The sequence below is a fragment of the Aplidium turbinatum genome, chromosome 9, assembly GCF_918807975.1.
Source record: "Aplidium turbinatum chromosome 9, kaAplTurb1.1, whole genome shotgun sequence".
Lineage (NCBI taxonomy): Eukaryota > Metazoa > Chordata > Ascidiacea > Aplousobranchia > Polyclinidae > Aplidium > Aplidium turbinatum.
The window spans coordinates 17,192,378-17,203,761 of NC_137480.1; the positions used below are offsets into that span (position 1 = coordinate 17,192,378).

Consider the following 11,384-nt stretch of genomic DNA (forward strand, 5'->3'; position numbering starts at 1 on the left):
AGTAGGTTCTCAATTCATTTCAGTTCAGCCTACAGAAACATAGAACATGGATCTATGTAGCCTACTATGACGATACTATGAATTATGTACAGAGGTACATACAGTGCAGTGGCTTAACAGACCAAACTTACCATTGAAGAAATATATTTATCAGTAGAGCAGTTTGTATAAAAGTGTAATAATCACTTATCACCAGCACTAACTTTGCTGCCAAAAAAGGTGCTAATCAAATAGTTACATTATATTCACTTGCAAACATAAATGTAATTACCGGTACCCAAAAGCATATGGAGGAAAACATTGTTAATTTTTATGACAAAGATTTAAATAAGTTTCAAAAAATAAATGCCGCTGATCGTGATCACAATACAGCAATAATAATTTTTAGAATGTTTTGTTTTAATCAAGACTATGCCGTTTTGGACTTAAAACATATTCAAGTTGCTTAAGGAGGAAGAAGATGTCAAATGTTTAGAAAGTATGATGACAGACAGGATTGCCACATTTGCAGGTCGAGACATGGTAACAATAAGAAAAACAAAAAGAAAAATGGAACGAGAGCAGCACTTTGTAGAATTAGCTAAAAAGGAAGAAGACATGAAAAAGTTAGATACATTCATAGACACAACACTTGATGAAACAGCAGACTTTTCATCTGATAATGACTCGGGAACTGAAGCTACTTTGCCAACATCTTCCAATAGGTGTCATCGTCAAATCGTTAAAGATGGCACAACGATTCGGGTGCCTTATGATATTCTCAAACACCCTTAGATAGTTGGGTGTTGTTTGAGGAACAAAATTAGCCCTGTGACCGCTTCCACAATGATAAGGGAATTTATCACTGCGTGTGGTGGAGACATGTCGAAGGTGAACTTTAATTATACACAGGCACTGAGGCATCGCACCAAAACAGCTAAAGAAACTGCCAGTGCCATTAAAGGAAAGTGGCAACCTCCGTTACCTGGAACTGGATCCCTACATTGGGATAGAAAGCTGATGTCCAGCCTCAATTTAAAAGTTATTGATGAAAGGCTACCTGTCCTTGTTTCTGGTCCTAGTGGTAGTGGTGTTAAACTGCTAGGAACGCATAAGTTACCTGCTAGCTCATCAGAGCCTATGGGAGAATTGATCGGTACTGCAACAGAAAAGCTGCTTGATGAGTGGAACTGCAAAGCATTAGTGGGAGCTATGGTGTTTGACACCACCAGCTCCAATACTGGCCACGTCACAGCTGGCTGTATTGCCATCTAAAATTAGTTAAATAAATCGTTACTTTGGCATGGATTGCATGCAGGCATCACGTAGGTGAGCTAATTGTCGGCCGGGTGTTTCATAGTTGGCAAATAGAATCATCAAAATCTTTTGATGTTATGATATTTTAAAGATTCAAAGAAAACTTCAACACCTCGTCGTATAGTAGTTTTAGACAAAATTTAATTTTCCTTTATCAAAGATGCTCACCCTGAACTTGAAATATAAAAAGAAGAGCTGATTATAGTAATGAAAGCTATCTTACATTCCAAGAAAACACCAAGAGATGATTACAAAGAGTTGATTGAGCTATCAGCCTTCTACCTACAAGCAGATATCGCCGATGTACAAAAAAGTTCACGTTCTTGAGCTGTGGGGCAATACATGATGCCAGATGGATGGCAAAACTGATTTATGCTATTAAAATGCCACTTTTATCCGAAGAAATTCTTACCCTTCCAAAGAGTCACACTATTTGTACCCCAAAACAAATGCAGAAAATTCAACGTTTCGTGAAATTTCTTGTGTTTGTTTATGTTCACTGGTGGATAGAATGTGGTTCCTCTGCTGATGCTGCTTACAATGACATCAAGCTTCTGAAAAAAATACTCCTTTGTAAAGAAATTGATGAAAAAATTGCAGAGTCAGCTTTATTTGCCTTCAAAAAACATCTTTGGTATCTGACAGCAGAATCTGTCCTCATGATCTTGTTCAGTGACAAAGTAAATGAAAGTGGCAAGCAAGCTAAAAGTGCAAAATTGCTGTCTTTTGAAAAAAACATCAAAACCCTTAAAAAGATACGGCACTGGGTTTATTGGAAAACCACAGTTCCTGATATTTGCACTTTCACATACTCAATTACATACAAGAACAAGACTCTTGGTTTTTCTTTGAAGTGTTGAACAACACAGAGTTTTTGTGGCCTGTCTCCTTGTGGAAAACAGATATCAATTTTCTTAATGCCAAAGATGTTATCAAATCTCTGCTGGTTATCAACGATTGTGCAGAAAGAGGTGTTAAACTCACAAGTGATTTTATCAGTGGATGTAGGCAGGAAGAAAACTTTCAAAATGTGCTGCAAGTTGACTCCAATCAAAGAAAACGACACAAATTGACTTTATAAATCATTCCTATTTTATCCTTGGATCTTTTCAACAACATAAAACTGTGAAAAATGGTATTGACAATGAAGTTCTTTTTTGCTGATGATTTGGCAAAAACAAATTTTTGATTGAATTACAGTAGAAACGCAATTTATGTGTTTTTTTAACAAAAACGCCATTTTTTTCAAATTTTCAAATCAAAACTGGCACCCTTAAATGGTCCTTTTTCACATCTTTTCTTTCAAATAGTGAGTAAAGAGAGGCTGTAGAACATATATACAAAGGGCCGAATGACTAGCTTAAGTTTTTAATTTTTGAGGGGCACCAGCCTCACCCTACTGTATATAATCTCTAAAACCTTTTACAGGCTATTTGACCATTGTCTGGGATCACCAAAAGGTTCTTATTCAAAAAGAATCAGTGTCATCATTGTGCATTACCAGGGAACTGTGTTCTGAAAGCTAGTATAAACCGCTACTACTGCAGCAAACCCCGAGCATCAGGCAAACAGGTCGTTTGTATCTACATTTGTGACGTAAAACTTTGTTGTACTGCATTCTACATATATCAAATTAGAAATTATTCACTACAGAGATTGACCGAGTAAAGGTTTTACTCGCTGTTGAAGTGTTGTTGTCTCAAAATTGTTCAATCCATTGTCGGCTGCGTAGCGGAGTGGTGAGAACGTCTGCACGATGTTCGAAAGGACGTGGATTCGACACCGCTCCAGAGCACACGGCTGTGTCTCAGGAAAGACACTTAATGGCAAGCTATAATAAGGAGAGCAGCTAACTCGAAGATTATTTGCAGAGGTGGGCAGTAACTAGTTAAAAAAGTAACTAGTTACATAACTAGTTACTTTTTGAGTAACTGTAACTGTAACTTCGTTACTTTTTTGAAAAAGTAACGATAAGCAGTAACTAGCTACTATTTTAGCGTTTTTCAACAGTTACTAGTTACAGTTACTTGATTTCCCAAACAAAAATTGGTCGTTTGTTTTTCAGTTTATGGCAGTTTTTTTGTAGTGGTCAAATTATTTGTTTGGAAGAGATTATAGGCATTCGAGACAAGCAGCGAGGTTGTGTACAAAAAGGAGCTGTGTAAACTGCAACATAGAATTTTGCGGTGTACGATCGACAAAAAGAAGGTCGCGTAAACTGCGAGGTAAGATTTCGCAGTGTTCTATAAGGATTGATGTCTGTGACGCCACAATCCTTTGTTTGTTCCCCCACTAAGCTGTCTGTTTTTAGAAATTTCAGGTTCTCCTTTTTTGTAAAGCGATTCTTTTTTTGTAGATTGTGGTTATATAGCTTTGAGCACAGGTAGACGAAATAGTCAGTACTCAGTAGACGAAAGTCGAAATGGATAAGTTTCTGTCTAAAGTATCCGAGACTGAAACAAACCCCACTGGTTATGCGACTAATATGCCAATCTCTGGATATTCTGCAATCAGAAGAGAAGGCATATATGGGTATACTGCTACCAACCTTGGGCATGACGCGGAAAAGACTACAAGAAATTCGAAACTGCAACAAGGTGGCTGTTTGGCTGCCATTACTTACCCGATTGTTGGAATCTTTGCAAAACAGATTTGGCCATGTCTTTGATGATAGCGACTGCCAGTTAGCTGCTGCGTTTCACCCACAATTCCGACTGTCTTGGCTTTACAAGGGTGAAGAAATTAAGACGGCTCTACATCTCAAAATTGTTAACTTATTACAGAACCATAGCAATTTCAACATCGACGATGCAACAAGTAACCGTGACACTGATGTTGACAGGAATGAAGCAGATGACTTTTTTGCTTCGTTATTTGAAAACACAAAAAAGAAAGCGAGTGCGGCAAAAATTTTAAATGAATTTCTCGAACGTAACCCAACAAAGGCGGTTACGTCTGATGCATTTCCCAATGACGCCATGAGGCGTTTGTTATTGCGATACAATACCCCTATCCCCTCCAGTGCTGCTGTTGAAAGACTGCTCTCCCTTGGAAAGGACATTTTAAAGCCAAAGCAAGCTGGACTTAGCAATCAACATTTTGAAATACTGATGTTTGTAAAAAGAAATTGATGTTGTGCCTCTTCGTTCATTTTAGATACGTTATACGTACCCGTATAAAAATATTGACACCCCCTACTGCTTATCACGGAATGTCCAGTGCAGTGCCGGTCTTTGGAGTGTGCAAACTGTGCGATAGCACAGGGTGGCCCGCAATTTAGGTGGCCCGGCCCAATTTAGGTGGATAGCCAGCAAATTAGGTGGCCCGCAATTTAGAAAATGCAGAAAACATAGAGACTCAGCTTTATTTCCGAAAAATGCCAAAGAAAACATGATCTTATCCTTTTGCTATGCCACCGGACAGCATCACTTTACAGTAATATTCATACCCAAATTTTTGTTGAACATGCTCTCCAATTGCACCAAATTCAAAGTAACTTTTCAAAATTTTCTGCGGGAGGCCCCCCAGACCCTCTGCCGCTGGGGGTCACCTTCGGCAAACACGCCGTCAGCCTTCGCACGCCGGCCGTCAACCCCCTCTCTCCTTTCAAAATACCTAGCTACGCTACAGAATTGGATGATTTGGATAAGTGTCATTGGGGCCCGCAAAGCATATTCCGCACAGGGCTCGAAATACCCTAAGACCGGCACTGGTCCTGTGCATGTTATTTTTTCAATTATTTATTGTTTCAAATTTGGTAGGCGGGCGTTTTGGAGTTAGATTATGGGATCTTAGAAGCATTACCGTATAGTAGCCTATGTGGACAGCTAGAAGAGTGGTCGCTGTTTTGTAGTTAGGCAACAGCTACGAACAAAGTATCATTTTGCCCTTTATCATGTATTTTTCATCTTGTAGCCTATTATACTTCATGCAAAGAAGAGTAGTTGTAGATCAGTACTCATATGCAACCATTTTCTTTGAAAAGTAACTGTAACTAGTAACTGTAACTGTAACTAGTTACTTTTTAAAAAACGGTAACTGTAACTGAAACTAGTTACTTTTTGAGCGAAGTAACTGTAACTGTAACTCAGTTACTTTCAAAGTAACTAGTGCCCACCACTGATTATTTGTCACTTCGCTGCTTCCTGTCGTCTGTTATATCGCATCTGTGATCGCAGTGTAGTGTATGTTATTGCAATAGGCGCAAATAAAAACACAATTATTATTATCAATGAAATGCCACTGAACGAAGAGCAGTTTTAAGATGTGCATTACTCATGCACAGTTGCACACACATTAGGAATCAAATTAGAAGTGTTTGGTTGTAAGGTTTCTTAGTACACAAAGTCGGGTGCTAAACCACCTGCACTATTGGGGAGGTTAGTATGTCACTAATGGACATTGGACATCTGTTCAACACCACTTAAAAGCATGCAGCTGTGTCAGAGGAAAAAGACATAATGGTTGGTTTGGAATCTTTATCCTCGGACTGACAAAGCCTTGATAGGTTATTCCTACCTAATAGTTTCGCATACCGTACCGTACTTGTAGAGGCTCTTGACTCAGGGCCGGTTACCGAGATTAACAGAGTGAAGTTTTCCGATTGTTGAAGTGTAGTTGCCTAGAAATTATTCCATTCACTAGTTGCCGCTGAATGGAGAGCAGTCCTGAAATGCGTTGCTCAAGCGCACACCCCGAGAGTCGAACTTGCGCGGCGTGATCTTGAGGCGATTGTGTAACCACTGAGCTAATGACATGCAAACATAGCTGACTGTTCTTTTTCTGTTTTCATTTGTTGTGTTGCATTTGCAATTGAAAAGTTTAGGCTATTTTGAAAAGTACGGTACTTAAGTCATATTTACATAAAATAAAATTTGATTAAGTGTAAGCATTTACTGTATAACAAACCTTAAATACTCTGGCAAGGTATTTACATTAAAAAAAAATATACATAATATAGAGACTAAGATATTATTTCTAGGTATGGTACACATTTCTCAGCAATGTATCATGTTTTATACAAATGCTTGCAGTGCCCTTAACGTATTTTATACAATACTGACGGTGCTCTTGCACAAGACGCCCTGTTGGTCAACTGGACAAAATGATGACGTCAAAAACGTCACACACATTGGAATATACTATTATGAAAGAGGAAGTGCGAGGTGGAAATGCAAATTGCAATGAAACACACCAGAAGGAAATTGTCTCCCATTTATTGATTTGTTGTTGAATTTAAACAAATATGCGATCGGTGAAAAGCACAAGCATAGATCTAATCAACTAAGTTAATACCAAGTCCCAAAATACTACTAGCTCCATCTAGTGGCCACTTAAACTTGACCAAATGCAAACCATCACCAAAACTTCATTTTAAATGATAAACAACCTAAATCAATTCCAATTAAAAGAACATGTCACTGTTTATTGAAGGGCTAACTTTCATTTTTATATCTTATTTAATATGCGAGCAATCGTTGTTCGGAGACAGCCCCCCAACGAAGCTTTTGCCCAATGCATTTCAATGGCGAATCGATCGTCTTTCAGTTCACGCCCTGCGTGATCACGATAATTAATTGTCTCCCATTTATTCATTTCTTGCTCAATTTCAACAGATTTGCTACCGTTGAAAAGCACAAGGATAGATCTAATCAACTAAGTTAATATCAAGTCCCAAAATACTACTAGCTCCATCTAGTGGCCACCTAAACTTGACCAAATTCAAACCATAATCAAAAGTTTATTTGCAATGATAAAACATTAAACGACAACCAATTAAAAGAACATGTCACTGTTTATTGAAGGGTTAACTTTCATTTTTATATCTTATTTAATATGCGAGCAATCGTTGTTCGAAGACAGCCCTCCAACGAAGCTTTTGCCCAATGCATTTCAATGGCGAATCGATCGTCTTTCAGTTCACGCCCTGCGTGATCACGATACATTAATTGTCTTCCATTTATTCATTTCTTGCTCAATTTCAACAGATTTGCTACCGTTGAAAAGCACAAGGATAGATCTAATCAACTAAGTTAATACCAAGTCCCAAAATACTACTAGCTCCATCTGGTGGCCACCTAAACTTGACCAAATTCAAACCATTATCAGAAGTTTATTTGCAATGATAAAAACATTAAACGACAACCATTTAAAAGAATATGTTACTGTTTATTGAAGCGCTAACTTTTATTTTTATACCTCATTGAATATATGAGCAATCGTTGTTCAAAGACAGCCTCCCAACGAAGCTTTTGCACAATGCATTTCAATGACGAATCGATCGTCTTTTTGGATTCGCATTGCGTGTTCACGATAATTAATTGTCTCCCATTTATATTGAAAAAATGCTAAAGTCATAGAAAGGATTAGGATCAGGCACACAAATAGCCTAATTGGTGGTGTAATGGCTTGTCCGAATCAAGTAATGTAACAAACACTGATCAATAGGAAAGCGATGTGTGCTCTAGAGCGGTGTAGAACTTTGATCCTTTGTGAGGTCGTGGAAGAATTCTTGTCACTCGGCCCGCAGTCGACATCAACTGGAAAAGTTCGGTTGAGGAAGCAAGTGATGTCAGCTCCAAGTGCAGGAACCAGAAAATTGTTCCTATTTGGATGGAGAAACTTCTGCAAATAATAAAAAGAAACAACAACCAGCGATACAGTGGGTGCGGATACTTATGCTTTGTTCAATGCTTAGCCAAATAATTTTTTCACAACACATAGGCTAAGCCGAATAAACCTAGGCTTAAATATGGATCAAAGGTAAGTAACGAAACTGTAATGAAATGACTTGGGCTTGCATTCTCGTGTTCTTTCATAACCACATGAAGTCATTTTCCCAAAGGCATCCTTGTGTGTAAACAAAATGATTCATAGGTCCAAACCTTAAACGTTGACACACAAAAATCATGTTACAAACGTAAATTTTATTAAGTTAAAAAAATAATTTTGTTTCATGCGACATTGCACTTTTGTTAGCCTAGTTTGTTTGTAATAGAATAAACATCACAAAGTATGTGGGCAGCAACTCTTTTTTATCATTAGGTAGCCCTGAAAAGGGCTGTTTTTTGGCAAATGGACGATGTGGCGGCTACAGTAATGGGTAGGACTCCCTTATGGCAAGTTTAGGTGGCCACTAGATGGAGCTAGTAGTATTTTGGGACTTGGTATTAACTTAGTTGGTTAGATCTATGCTTGTGCTTTTCAACGATAGCAAATCTGTTGAAATTGAGCAAGAAATGAATAAATGGGAGACAATTAATTATCGTGATCACGCAGGGCGTGAACTGAAAGACGATCGATTTACCATTGAAATGCATTGGGCAAAAGCTTCGTTGGGGGGCTGTCTTCGAACAACGATTGCTCGCATATTAAATAAGATATAAAAATGAAAGTTAGCCCTTCAATAAACAGTGACATGTTCTTTTAATTGGTTGTCGTTAAATGTTTTTATCATTGCAAATAAACTTTTGATAATGGTTTGAATTTGGTCAAGTTAAGGTGGCCACTAGATGGAGCTAGTAGTATGTTGGGACTTGGTATTAACTTAGTTGGTTAAATCTATACTTGTGCTTTTCAACGATAGCAAATCTGTTGAAATTGAGCAAGAAATGAATAAATGGGAGACAATTAATTATCGTGAACACGCAGGGCGTGAACTGAAAGACGATCGATTCGCCATTGAAATGCATTGGGAAAAAGCTTCGTTGGGGGGGCTGTCTTCGAACAACGATTGCTCATATTTTAAATAAGATATAAAAATGAAGGTTAGCCCTTCAATAAACAGTGACATGTTCTTTTAATTGGATTTGATTTAGATTGTTTATCATTTAAAATGATGTTTTCGTTATGGTTTGAATTTGGTCAAGTTTAGGTGGCCACCAGATGGAGCTAGTAGCATAGTGGGACTTGGTATTAACTTTTTTGGTTAGATCTATGCTTGTGCTTTTCACCGATCGCATATTTGTTTAAACTGAACAACAAATCAATAAATGGGAGACAATTTCCTTCTGGTGTGTTTCATTGCATTTCCACCCCGCACTTCCTCTTTCATAATAGTATATTCCAATGTGTGTGACGTTTTTGACGTCATTATTTTGTCCAGTTGACCAACAGGGCGTCTTGTGCAAGAGCACCGTCTTTTGAAGTCAGCCAAAATCTAGGCTTGAAGATCTTAACAGGCTACAGGAAATCCTCATACTCTGTTAATTTTATTTTTAACAACTTCACAACCTATTTAATCTTTACTCCTTGATCTATAAATTAAAAGCTGAAGGCAAGTAGCCTACTGTAGCCTGCCGAACAATGAAACAAACGCTGTTCTGCCAAATCACTGGGAAAACCTGCATGAACAATCCTGTTTGTGTCGGGTACAAAAACGATAAATACCTGAGCTAGCCCTACAAAGAAAACTTGGCATAAAATCGGATCTCGTGATCAAAACGATTGGATTATAACGGATACCGACGCGGTGACGGGTGCAACCTAGTTCGTACCTTGAACTATACGTACAGTCAGTTCGTACCCTGAAAAGATCGAGAGAAAAAAATAAAAAAAGCCGAAGTCGATGATCGCAGTTTAATATCACAACGCCGAAGTCGCTGATCGGAGTTTCCCCAAACAATTTGAAACAAATTCGAGGGTTAGGGTTAGCGGAAACGGCAGAAAAATGTTTGCGGAAACTGCGATCAGTGAGGGTTAGGGTTAGAGGTTAGAGCATAGATTACTCTATGGTTAGAGTTAGGGTAAGCCATGGATCACTGAATTAGATTTTTAATTCTTTTAATTAAATTTTTAATTCTTATTTTTAATTTTTATTAATTTCTAATTCCGTGATCCATGGGTAAGCGGAAACTGCGTTTAACAGAAACTGCGATCAGCGAGGGTTAGAGCATAGATTACTCTATGGTTAGGGTAAAGGTTAGCGGAAACTGCGGAAAAATATTTGCGGAAACTGCAATCAGCGAGGATTAAGTTTAGAGCATAGATTACTCTATGGTTAGAATTAGGGTAAGGGTTAGCAGAAACTGCGGAAAAATGTTTGTTAGGGTAAGGGTTAGCAGAAACTGCGGAAAAATGTTTGTGGAAACTGCGATCAGTGAAGGTTAGGGTTAGAGCATAGATTACTCTATGGTTGGGGTTAGCGGAAACTGCGGAAAAATGTTTGCGGAAACTGCGATCAGCGGACTTCGGCTTTGAGCTAATTTTTCTCACGATCTTTTCAGGGAAAAAATTTTAAAATGTTTGCGGAAACTGCAATCAGTGACTTTATCTGTTTTAATTTTTTCTCTCGATCTTTTCAAGGTACGAACTGTTCATGGTACGAACTAGGTTGCATCCCGCGGTGACAGGTGCAAATGAAGAAAATTCTTCCAGAAGACGACAAAATATTTTTGAAACATTAATCCGAATTCAAATGATCAGAAAAGTTGTAGCAATCTTTTTTTTCTCAGAAACCTTACGAAATAAACGATCTGGCATACTCCTTTTCGCGTTGTGTATCATTTATCATGGGGATTTTATATTACGGGATACGAAGCCTCACCCGTTTTTTTCCTTATCCGCACACTAGAAGGGTTAGTTTCAGGATACTTCCTTTTGGTGATTAGCAGTAAGCTAGCGTGCAGTGCATCTGCAAGTGATAAGTAACCAAAAGATTGTTGCTCTGGTACTTCAATTTGAAAAAGTTAAAGGAAATAATGTGTCAACTATACAAATTTGATAAAGTGCTTTTGAGCAGTAGGCTACGTTAGCCTAAGGCAGGCTTATAGTTTGGTTGGTTTTGGACTTTGCTAAAGCAAGTTATAATGTCTGCATTGAATCTATGGCTACCTTTTGCTTATGGACTGTAGCAATCACTAGTAAAGCCTAACACGTTAATTTGGTGTGGGATATATCATATAGGTATCAACTGTGGCAACAATTTGTTGGTGTGACTAATGACTATTGCACTTCAAACCAGTAGTTCAGTTCACTTATTTGTCACAAACACAAACATGAAAAGAATACAAAGTATACAATAATAATCGGTTGTGTGTCATATGACGAGGAGACTGCGAAAAGACCAAACGGTCATCTAGTCAGCAGCC

General features: G+C 38.1%; 1 pseudogene; it reads right to left on the bottom strand.

The window, feature by feature from the left end:
* The window catches only part of LOC145776957 (uncharacterized), an 868,661-nt pseudogene that overhangs the window by 828,874 nt on the left and 28,403 nt on the right, over positions 1–11,384 (bottom strand).